Source organism: Bombina bombina, chromosome 5 (assembly GCF_027579735.1).
Source record: "Bombina bombina isolate aBomBom1 chromosome 5, aBomBom1.pri, whole genome shotgun sequence".
Taxonomy (NCBI): domain Eukaryota; kingdom Metazoa; phylum Chordata; class Amphibia; order Anura; family Bombinatoridae; genus Bombina; species Bombina bombina.
This window is the reverse complement of record NC_069503.1, coordinates 594,408,354-594,421,167: the sequence shown is the minus strand read 5'-3', so window position 1 is coordinate 594,421,167 and position 12,814 is coordinate 594,408,354. Positions and strand designations below refer to the sequence as shown.

Here is a 12,814-nt window from a genome sequence, read left to right as displayed (position 1 = left end):
CTTAAAAGTCTGTGTAGGGTGTGTGTATGTCCCTTTAAGAGTGCGTGAGCTACACCTTTAAAGCTGTGCAGTGTGAACATTATCTTCCAGCAGGGTTTGCTACAGAAGTCATTGTAAACAGTTACACATAACAATCTGCAGAAATGTATATAAATATGTAGGCTGGCTGAGGTCTATAGAGAAAACAGGGATTATCATTTTACACCCAAAATATGGTTCCCCTTTTTGTTTCTGCAGTATTGTTGTTAGTAGCCTTCTTTTAACCCCCCCCCCCCCAATTTCTCAAGTAAAATGCCATAAAGTGAAGAAAATCATTTTGAATGCTAACTACCTTAGATATAACTTAATGTCTTTAAATCTGCTAGAAAAACATACTAAAATGATGTCTCATCAGAAACTCACGTTGCAACATGCAGTCATGCAGTGTTACATTATAAATAAAGAATGTTGTTTTAAAAAAAAAAAATAATAATAAAAAAAAAAATCTGATTTCTGATTGGTTGCTGCATGTCACATGATCACATGGAAGGTTACATTTGAGTCTTACTTCCTGTAGAGAGGCAGAAATTGCGCCAAAATTTGAATGAGAATATACTACTGGTGAGTTTTGCAGCAGTGTAATACTTTGCTACAATATGGCATATGATGTTATTGTGTGTTTTGCATCATTTATTCAGAAGTTAAAACAAACTTTTCCTGCAGATTTATGTATAAATGTTCATGTCTTGCCTGTTTGTTATGCCTTATAGTTTGTGTTTAGCTTACACTGCAGAAACATTTAAAGGCATTGTCTACAGCAAAATGTGTTAAACTCTATGCATTTGTTCTTACACTTTTGCAAAAGATTTCTTGAAGTTTCTTTTAGTTGTGTTGTGTAGTATTGACTGGATATGTAACTGAGATTACAAATAAAAGAAAATTGTGATTTTTAGTGATTAATTTTTAAGTAAATTAGCTACTGCTTTGTAGTTAAAACAAATGCATTGTACTAAGTTAATGGACTACTGTGTATTGTGTGTGTGATAATTAGGCTATTAGTTGCAGCTGTTTGAAAAGGCAGCTTTTTTTTAAAGGGACATTCTGGACAAAATTTAAATGCACATAGATAAATTACATCTTGGAATACATTTGTATATTTTTTACAATATAAATGTATTGGCAAAAATGTTCCTAGTAAAAGTTATCTCTGTTTTAGTGATATCATATTTCTGTGCATGTGAAGCATTGCTAGATATTCTCACTTCACCAGCTTTTTAAATACTGCAGCTGCTCAGAATGCGAGTGGAGCTATCATGTCATTCAATTAACAAACTGAGTTATAACCAGATGTTACAAACTCCTTAGGTGCTCTAAGCAAGTCTTGTGTTTAAAATGTAGGGACATGAAACCCACATTTTTTTCTTTCATAATTCAGAAAGAGCATGTGATTTTAAACAACTTTCTAATTTACTTCTATTATCTAATTTGCTTCATTCTCTTGATATCCTTTGCTGAAAAGCATATATAGATAGCATCAGTAGCTGCTGATTGGTTGCTGCACATAGATGCTTCGTGTGATTGGTTCACCCATTTGTATTACTATATCTTCAACAAAGGATATCTAAAGAATGTAGCAAATTAGCTAATAGAAGTAAATTGGAATGTTGTTTAAAATTGTATTCTCTACCTGTATCATGACAGAAACATTTTGGGTTTAGTGTCCCTTTAAATACACTTTTAAAACAGCTTTAGCTTTTATTAGAAACATTTTTGCTAATACATGTATATTACAAAACTGAAATGTGTCTATAGGGATTTCAGTTTTGGCTGGGATGTCCCTTTAATCTTTTTTTAATCTTCTGTTAAAAAATGTAAACCTTTTTAGTGTAAGAAATCTGTTTATAAAGTCTCTGGAATTATCCAATAGAAATAACCAAAGATAAAATTAATGGTTGTATTGCGCATATATATATTGCCTGCTAGTAAATTACACTATGTATTTACTGATTCAGGCATCTGGAGCTCTACATGACAGGAAACAGTGCTGCCCTCTAGTGCTCCAGAAAATGACTGGCTCCTAAGCATACATCCCTGCTTTTTATAAAAAGATACCAATAGAATGAAGAAAAATGAATAAAAGTAAAACCAAAAGTTGTTTACAATTGCCTGCCCCTATCATGGAATACAAATTTGGGGTTTCACATCACTTTAAATCCATCCAGTAAAGTTCATATTGTTTAAAGGGACACTAAACCCCAGAAAATTATTTCATGATTCAGATAGAGAATACAATTTTAAACATTCCAATTTACTTCTATTTTCTAATTTGCTTCATTCTTTAGATGTGCTTTGTTGAAGAAATATTAATGCACATGGGTGGGTAAGCCAATCACACAAGGCATCTATGTGCAGCAACCAATCCGCAGCTACTGAGCCTATCTAGATATGGTTTTCAGCAATGTATATCAAGAGAATAAAGCAAATTACATAATAGAAGTAAATTAGAAAGTTGTTTAAAATCGCATGCTCTTTCTAAATTGTGGTAGAAATATGGTTTTCATGTCCCTTTAAGCATGTCTTGCACGTTTCTGTTTAACCTTTCTATTTATTTAAAGAGACAGTAATATCAAAATTAAACTATTATGAACATGCAATGTTAAACAACTTTCCAGTTTACATCTGTTATCAAGCTTGCTTTGTTCTTTTGGTATCTTGTATTGAAGAGTAAAACAAGGTAGGCTCATAAGAACTCAGGAGTGTGCACGTGTCTTTAGTACTCTGACAGCAGTGTTTTGCAACATTGTATAACAAAGCTACAAATAATGCTGCAAAATATTGCTGCCAAAGAGTACTAAAGATCTGCACACTCCTGAGTCTACCTATTTTTACTCTTCAATAAAAGATACCAAGACACAAAGCAAATTTGGTAACAGAAATTAATTGGAAAGTTGTTATTGTTGTAATTTTGAATTTACTGCACCTTTTAAAGGGACAGTAAACATACAAAATAATGTTATATAATTTTGCACGTGGTGCAGAATTATATAACATCTTAGCGGCAGCGTTCTAAAACTAAAGCATTTGCAGATTTTTTATTTCTATGTTGGACTCTGCTCAAGGTTCTACTTGTTGCTCAAAAGTGCTTCACGTGCACGCTGTCTAGTCACAGCGCGCCCGATCGTGCCATAGAAGTGAATGTAGCTTGCTACCAGATCAGAGCGGGCGCAAGCTACATTCACTTTTTTATGGCTAAAGAGTGGTTTGCTGAGGTCTTGTGTTCTGCAGTTTAGAACAAAGCTGTGCTGGGTCACATCTACTTTATAGCATGTTTAAAGGGACAGTATAGTCAAAATTAAAGTTTCATAAATTGGTGTGTAATTTTAAACAACTTTCAATTTACTTTTATCAGATTTCCTTTGTTCTCTTGGTTTTCTTAGAAAGCTAAACCTAGGTACGCTCATGCTAATTTCTAAGCCCTTAAAGGGACAGTCAACACTAGTATTTTTGTTGTTTTAAAAGATAGATAATCCCTTAATTACCAATTCCCCAGTTTTTCATAACCAACACAGTTCTAATTATACACTTTTTACCTCTGTAATTACCTTGTATATAAGCCTCAGCAGACTGCCCCCTTATTTCAGTTCTTTTGACAGACTTGCATTTTAGCCAATCAGAACTGTCTCCATGGTAAATTCACGTGCATGAGCTCAGTTATCTATATGAAACACGTGAACTAATGCCCTCTAGTGGTGGAAAACTATCAAAATGCATTTAGATTAGAGAAGGCCTTCAAGGTCTAAGAAATTAGCATATTAACCTCCTAGGTTTAGCTTTCAACTAAGAATACCAAGAGAACAAAGCTAAATTGGTATTAAAAGTAAATTGGAATTTAAAAAAAAAAAAAAAGTCGTATTTGAAACATGAAAGGTTTTTTTGGACTTGACTGTCCCTTTAAAGGCCACCTCTTATCTAATTGTATTTTGACAGGTTTTTTTTACAGCTAGATAGCGCTAGTTCATGTGTGCCATATAGATATCATTGTGCTTACTACTGTGAGTTGTGAGAGTCAGCACTGATTGGCTAAAATGCAAGTCGGTTAAAAGAACTCAACTAAGGGGGCAGTCTGAGGCTTAGTACAAGGTGATCACAGAGGTAATATTTAAAGGGACAGTAAACCTTAAAAATAATGTTATATAATTCTGCACATAGTGCAGAATTATATAACATTATTTAGGTGCTATAGCCATAAAAGCATTTTTTACCTTTTTAATTTGTTAAAATACGGCGCTTTAACAGACCCGCTCTCTGCTGAGCGGGTCTGTTATTTTTAGTCAGCGCATCGGGCCAGCTGTATAGTCACTGCCCGGCCCGACCGCGCCATAGCACTAAGTGCAGCTCGCTCCTGTGACAGGAGCGAGCTGCACTTAGTCTTATGGCGCGGTCGGGCCGGGCTGTGACTATACAGCTGGCCCGATGCGCTGACTAAAAATAAGACCCGCTCAGCAGAGAGCGGGTCTGTTAAAGCGCCGTATTTTAACAAATTAAAAAAATAAAAAATGCTTTTATGGCTATAGCACCTAAATAATGTTATATAATTCTGCACTATGTGCAGAATTATATAACATTTTTAAGGTTTACTGTCCCTTTAATATATAATCAGTTGGTTATGCAAAACTGGGTAATGGGTAATAAACAATAACAAATCTGGAGTAGACTGTCCCTTTACGTAGAGGTTAAAGAAAACCTGTGTAAACCTAGCCAGCAGAAGAAATTACACTCCAAGTGGAGAGGTAAAAAAAAATAAGCATTAAAATGTTAACTTACAATTGTCCTTAATATTGGGTTTTGACTTACAGAGAAAATATAAAGTATGTGTGTACAGAAAGTGATATATTAAAGGGACAGTTAAGACTCAAAATAATCTTTAACCAATAGGTTACTTGCCACACGATTATGGGGGACATCGTTCTCCCTGTGCTGCAGTCCTCAGTGTTTATCCATTTAAAAAACAAAAAAAACTGCTGTTCACAGCCAAAATGGACTCCTAACTCCTCCTAACTTGACATCATTTGGAGGCTGATTCTAACAGCAAATGACATGAGTGTCGGCCACGACGCTCACGCCCATTTGCGCATGCGCACTTGTTCATTTTAGTCACTAGCAGTCTCATTATAAAAGGAACTGAAAGAAGGTTCCTATTTCAGTGACGGACCGCTGCCATTTATCACCCTACGTTCAGACATTTGAAGTTTTGTTCTTTTGCTAAAACAGTTGTAGGTTTTACTATGACCAGTGCACAATGTCTGTGCTACAAATAAACTGACGTTTTGTTGCTATAACTCGGCTATGATGTGCTGGAGCCAGAATATTTATAGAATCTATAGCGTTACCACTCATTTGCCGGGGTGTCTCTGATCCTATCACATTTGTGTCACTGCAACTTCTAGGCTTCCTGATGAGATTTCTTTGCTTTCGTTCCTATCTTAGTATGTAATCCCCCTCCATGTATATTACATCATGAAACTAGACAGTGTTAGAAATGTTCCAACCGCTGTTACTGGAGTGTTTTGATCTGAGAACTAACTGCTCACTGCCTCCTATATAAAGCTTATAGTAAAGACTTGTCTTCCTCTGCCTTGTCTGCTAAAGAACACTTTTATCTACAAACACACACACACACATACAAACATGCATACAACACACACATAAACATGCATAAAAAACACAAACATACAAGCACATACACCCTTTGCACATACACATACATACAAACATGCATACAACACACACATAAACATACATGCAAACACACACTTACAAGCAGATACACCCTGCACACATACACATACATACATACAACACACACATAAACATACATACAAACACACACAAGCAGATACACCCTGCGCACATACACATACATACAACACATACATACAACACATACATACATACAACACATACATACATACAACACATACATACATACAACACATACATACATACAACACATACATACATACAATACATACAACACATACATACATACAACACATACATACATACAACACATACATACATACAACACACACATACATACAACACACACATACATACATACATACAACACACACATACATACATACATACAACACACACATACATACATACATACAACACACACATACATACATACATACAACACATACATACATACATACAACACATACATACATACATACATACAACACATACATACATACATACAACACATACATACATACATACAACACATACATACATACATACAACACATACATACAACACACACATACATACATACAACACACACATACATACATACATACATACATACAACACACACATACATACATACAACACATAAACATACATACAACACACACACACATAAACATACATACAACACACACACATAAACATACATACAACACACACACACATAAACATACATACAACACACACACACATAAACATACATACAACACACACACACATAAACATACATACAACACACACACACACATAAACATACATACAACACACACACACACATAAACATACATACAACACACACACACACATAAACATACATACAACACACACACACACATAAACATACATACAACACACACACACACATAAACATACATACAACACACACACACACATAAACATACATACAACACACACACACACATAAACATACATACAACACACACACACACATAAACATACATACAACACACACACACACATAAACATACATACAACACACACACACACATAAACATACATACAACACACACACACACATAAACATACATACAACACACACACACACATAAACATACATACAACACACACACACACATAAACATACATACAACACACACACACACATAAACATACATACAACACACACACACACATAAACATACATACAACACACACACACACAAGCAGATACACCCTGCGCACATACATACAAACACACACATAAACATACATACAAACACACACATAAACATACATACAAACACACACATAAACATACATACAAACACACACTTACAAGCAGATACACCCTGCGCACATACATACAAACACACACATAAACATACATACCCACATACAACACACACGTACATACAACACACATACACATATAGATATATATGGTAGCATGGTTAGTGGGCAAGGGGCATGGCTCTGCAATATTCATGGCATGTTTCCTATGTTGCACGATGAGCACCTGTGCGCTCACAGGCTAAATGTCATTATGTGCCATAGTTTAGATGTCGGAGTAGATGTTTTGGATATTTGCTGAAGATAAATAAAACAGAGAGACAGTGAATACTGTATAGGGATTACATATATGTGGGGAGAGATGTGAAGTAACCTGAGAGGGAGAAAACATTTACTGCATCCAATAAAATGCTAGCATAGTCCTGGATATTCATGTATGCTGTTCGCTAAACCGCCGCACAGATGATATAAAACCCTGTACATTGCAAAAGTTGTATGGGAATTAGCAGCATCCTTTGCACAATAGGCTGTAACTTGCTATAACTCGGCTACGATGTGCTGGAGCCAGAATATTTATAGAATGTATAGCGTTACCGGTTTATTGAAGACTGAGAGTGTCAGATTCTTGAAAAAAAAGTAACAGGTAGAAAAAGGATATCTGTGTGTGCAAATTAACTTATAAATGTAAATATATTGGGGAGATCAAGAACCTACAAAATAAAACATTGTGTGTCCTGTGCTCAGTTTTACAGATGATATCACTATCAGTTAGGTCATATTCTGCATCATATAACAATAGTTTATTTAGAGGTAAATGAGCTAGATGGGGATAATAATGTTCAGCATTACCAAGTAGTCAGGTGGCCAATGGGTGATGTGAGGGAAACTGCAGATTTTAGTATAAATTCTATACAAAATAACATGTAGCTGCTGCCTGTGTTATTGTAACAATATCACGGTGGTGCATGGGCTAATCACAAATGAGAGAACAGGTGTAACTTACAGTATAAACAGAAGCTCATTATGTCCTTGTGACAAATATTTATTGAATATCAAAAAAAATTTCTGGCTCCAGCACATCATAGCCGAGTTATAGCAACAAAACGTCAGTTTATTTGTAGCACAGACATTGTGCACTGGTCATAGTAAAACCTACAACTGTTTTAGCAAAAGAACAAAACTTCAAAAGTCTGAACGTAGGGTGATAAATGGCAGCGTATAATTTTATGTTTAATGTTTTTTTTCCCCTTCAGCTGAGATCCTCTCACAGGTCAGCGCTCGCTGCCCCATCTTTGATTATGTGCCCCCAGAACTTATTACTCTCTTCATCTCCAACACTGGGGGAAATGCCCCATCCTACATATACCACCTGATGAGTGAGCTCTAATAATAAGAAGAGGTATATAACGTGTCACACCTGTGTTTCCAAATCGCGAAAACTGAAGGAGCACAGGAGAGTTAGGTTATAGATTTCCGGTGCAGCACTAAAACGGATCCCCACTGCATTCTCTAAAAAAATATATATATATATATACCACTTTGCGCATGATACATTTTGAAAAGAAGCTACGGGGGAAGAAGACAATGGGAGGAGGAGTTAGGCTTCCATGTTTTGGTGTGAACGTCAGTTGTTTTTTTTTTTTTTTTAAATGGATAAACACTGAGGACTGCAGCACAGGGAGAACGATGTCCCCCATAATCGTGTGGCAAGTAACCTATTGGTTAAAGATTATTTTGAGTCTTAACTGTCCCTTTAAGGCTATCTGATTTCCATGCATGCTCCACCTATCTTGATGGGTTGTGGTTTCAAAGAACAAACCAACTATTTCAAATACAAAAATAAATCTAAAATCTCTCAACATTTTATGCATTTTATAACAAGTCATTATAAACACATTAAGGGGAATATAATTTTACAATATCTTGTCCTTTTAAAGGAAACATCACACTGTTTTTGTGTCATAAGTGTGCTTGTTCCACAATATCTAGAGGACGTAATCAATTCTGTAACCTAGGGCTCTTACCCCCCCCCCCTTCTCTTCAAAATGTTGCAAATTATTTAAAGGGACATGAAACCCAAACATTTACTTTCATGATTCAGATAGCGATTTCAATTTAAAAAAATGATCAAATTTGCTTTGTTCTCTTGTCTGGTGCACTACATGACAGGACATAGTGCTGCCATTTAGTGCTCTTAACATTGTTGTGAAACTGTTGTTTAAAATTGTATGCTCTCTAGCTGAATCATAAATGAAAAATGTGGGGTTTATGTCCTTTTAAGCCAGCTCTTTGCGTTGCAGTATTTTTCAGAAAGCCTTGCTTACAGAATTTGCTTTTTGGCCTCTTTTGCGAGGGTCAGAGAAACACAATTTCTACTCCAAAAGTATTACACCAGCATCGCACGTACATGGCAGTATCACGAGCACTCAGTCTGATATGTGGTATATGTTATAAAGATCTGATAATCCTTGTGCAAAGAAGCTCTCTGAGTAGCCCAGCCTGACTGCTGCTTGTTCTGGGAACCTCGTCCATTTAGGATTAAGCTCTGCTACCTGGGCTTTGTAACAAAAACCTAGAGCCCCCTCTTCACTTTCTGTAAATTACTTCTGAACCTGCTATCCTTGAACTCATGACACCTTGTTCTGATGAAAAATACCTTTTAGCCTCAACTGTATTAAGTCCCTTAATATACTTAAAGGTTTCTAACCTCTCTCCCTCCTCTACCCTAAGCCAGCTATGGGCAACTTCCTAATGCATGAGACCACAGATCATTATTTTAGGTGCAGAATATATCAAGTTTGATTTGTGCACCTTTTGTAATTAAATGCTTAAAGAATCATAAACTCTATTGTGTCTAGCATTTTATTATCGCTTGTAGCTATGTGCTTACCAGAGGAGCAATGCACTACTGGGAGATAGCTGAGCACATCTGGTGAACCAATGACAAGATGCACACGTGTGAATCCACCAATTACCTCCTAGCCAACAGTAGTGCATCGCTGCTCCTGAGCCTGCCTAGTTAAGCGTTTCATTAAAGGATAGCATAAAAATGAAGTAAATTTGGTTGTAGAAGTAAAGTGTCCTAAAATTGCATGCTCTATCTGAACCAGTAAAGTTTAATTCTGACTTTCATGTCCCTTTAATTGTCGATATATTAAGATATATGCCCCTTTAAAAGAAGAGGATTACTGACTGTAGAAAGGGAATTAGTGTATAAAGAACTTTGTAGGTTTATCTTTCATGATATTGGTAACTGCTCCTCAAACCTAAAAGCTTTGTTTTGTTGTTTTCTCAACAGATTATACGATGTGAGGAGAGAGGCCATATTGTGAAAAGAGCTCACTTCACCTCAGCTGTTTTCACAAAAGAAATTCTATCACTAGATGATGCCCACTCAATACAATAACACTGTGTGGTGTATGATATGTTGTACAAAGTTTGCGTAGAAGTGGAAGACTACAAGCTTATCGGGACAACTTACAGGTAAGGACAGACTGGAGCTACTGTTGCCTTTCCTATATCTTATGCTTCAATGTTGTGAACATGTCCTGATCAATTCTTCTACCTCTTGTTCTGATTTGCTGCTTGAATCGGACAATCCTGCTACAGACGATATGAGACCTTGATGAAACAATTATCTGGAAATCTTTCAGTTTGTATTTGCATCAGCAAACAGACTTTCAATTTGATCTACCAGGCATTTTCTTTGCCCGGTGCTCATGCCTTTTATGGCTTGAGCGCTGACCCAGTGTTAATGTTTACTTCATGTGCTATCTCTCTGAGCCTAAGGGAAATAGTTAGGGAAATGTCTTCTTAACATGGTCAGCAGGAAAACATTTCATTCTGTGACTGCCAACTGTGGTCATGGGAAGTGGAAGCAGAGTGCAATTGGTTCCTTTGGCCATGCATAGTTAGGGAAATTGCCTTTGGCACACTTTTTCTTTAAGTGATGATGTGATAGCATGTGTTATAAATTCTTAGCAATTGGGTAGGTACTCCCCAAAAGATAAATGGTCTCCCCATACATTCACTACCATTTGTATCTTCAGCGTGTAACATATGACCGACCTGGATGGAAGAGCTACAATTACTCCTCTGAAAAGACTTCAGTTTGTGTTTCCATCGGCAATCATACTTTCAATTACTACTACTACTTTTCACTTCATTCTTGTTTTGCACGTCTGCATATACAACTGTGGAAAGGATTCCTACAGTTCTTCATTGCTTCAAATAAAAAATTATTTACCGGTTGGATATTCCGTATGTTACAGAAGCCCAACCTTGATGGATGAGCTACATCAGCTCATCTGAAAAGACTTCAGTTTGTGTTTGCATCAGCAAACATTTCATTCTGTGACTGCTGACTGTGTTTATGGGCTGTGGGAGCAGAGTGCGGCTGTTCCCACATTCTGTGGTCATGGGAAGTGGAAGCAGAGTGCAATTGGTTCCTTTGGCCATGCATAGTTAGGGAAATTGCCTTTGGCACACTTTTTCTTTAAGTGATGATGTGATAGCATGTGTTATAAATTCTTAGCAATTGGGTAGGTACTCCCCAAAAGATAAATGGTCTCCCCATACATTCACTACCATTTGTATCTTCAGCGTGTAACATATGACCGACCTGGATGGAAGAGCTACAATTACTCCTCTGAAAAGACTTCAGTTTGTGTTTGCAACAGCAAACAGACTTTCAATTAGATCTATCAGGCATTTTCTTTGCCCGGTGCTCATGCCTTTTATGGCTTGAGCGCTGACCCATTGTTAATGTTTACTTCATGTGCTATCTCTCTGAGCCTAAGGGAAATAGTTAGGGATATGTCTTCTTAACATGGTCAGCAGGTAAACATTTTATTCTGTGACTGCCAACTGTGTTCATGGGCTGTGGGAGCAGACTGCAGCTGTTCCTACATTCTGTGGTCATGGGAAGTGGAAGCAGAGTGCAATCGGTTCCTTTGGCCATGCATAGTTAGGGAAATTGCCTTTGGCACACTTTTCCCTTATGTGATGATGTCATAGCATGTGTTGTGAATTCTTAGCATTTGGGTAGGTAGTACCCAAAAGGTAAATGATCTCCCCCTACATTCACTACCATTTGGATCTTCAGCGTGTAACAGGTGACTGACCTGGATGGAAGAGCTACAATAACTCCTCTGAAGACTTCGGTTTGTGTTTGCATCGGCAAACATACTTTTAATTACTACTACTACTTTTCACTTCATTCTTGTTTTGCACGTCTGCATATACAACTATGGAAAGGATTCCTACAGTTCTTCATTGCTTCAAATAAAGAATTATTTACTGGTTGGATCTTCTGTATGTTACAGAAGCCCAACCTTGATGGATGAGCTACATCAGCTCATCTGAAAAGACTTCAGTTTGCATCAGCAAACATTTCATTCTGTGACTGCCAACTGTGTTTATGGGCTGTGGAATAAGAGTGCGGCTGTTCCCACATTCTGTGGTCATGGGAAGTGGAAGCAGAGTGCAATTGGATCCTTTGGCCATGCGTAGTTAGGGAAATTGCCTTTGGCACACTTTTTCCTTAAGTGATAATGTGATAGCATGTGTTATAAATTCTTAGCAATTGGGTAGGTACTCCACAAAAGATAAATGGTCTCCCCCCTACATTCACTACCATTTGGATCTTCAGCGTGTAACAAATGACTGACCTGGATTGAAGAGCTACAATAACTCCTCTGAAGACTTCAGTTTGTGTTTGCAACAGCAAACAGACTTTCAATTAGATCTATCAGGCATTTTCTTTGCC

General features: G+C 36.9%; 1 long non-coding RNA gene across 3 annotated transcripts in view; it reads left to right on the top strand.

The window, feature by feature from the left end:
• The first annotated feature begins 529 nt into the window (after positions 1 to 529).
• The window catches only part of LOC128660628 (uncharacterized), a 35,774-nt gene continuing 23,489 nt past the window's right edge, over positions 530 to 12,814 (top strand). For all 3 annotated transcript variants that reach the window (XR_008402563.1, XR_008402564.1, XR_008402565.1), the window contains exons 1-2: positions 530 to 600; positions 10,346 to 10,530. This is a non-coding gene — a long non-coding RNA (uncharacterized LOC128660628). The remainder of the gene's footprint in view (positions 601 to 10,345; positions 10,531 to 12,814) is intronic.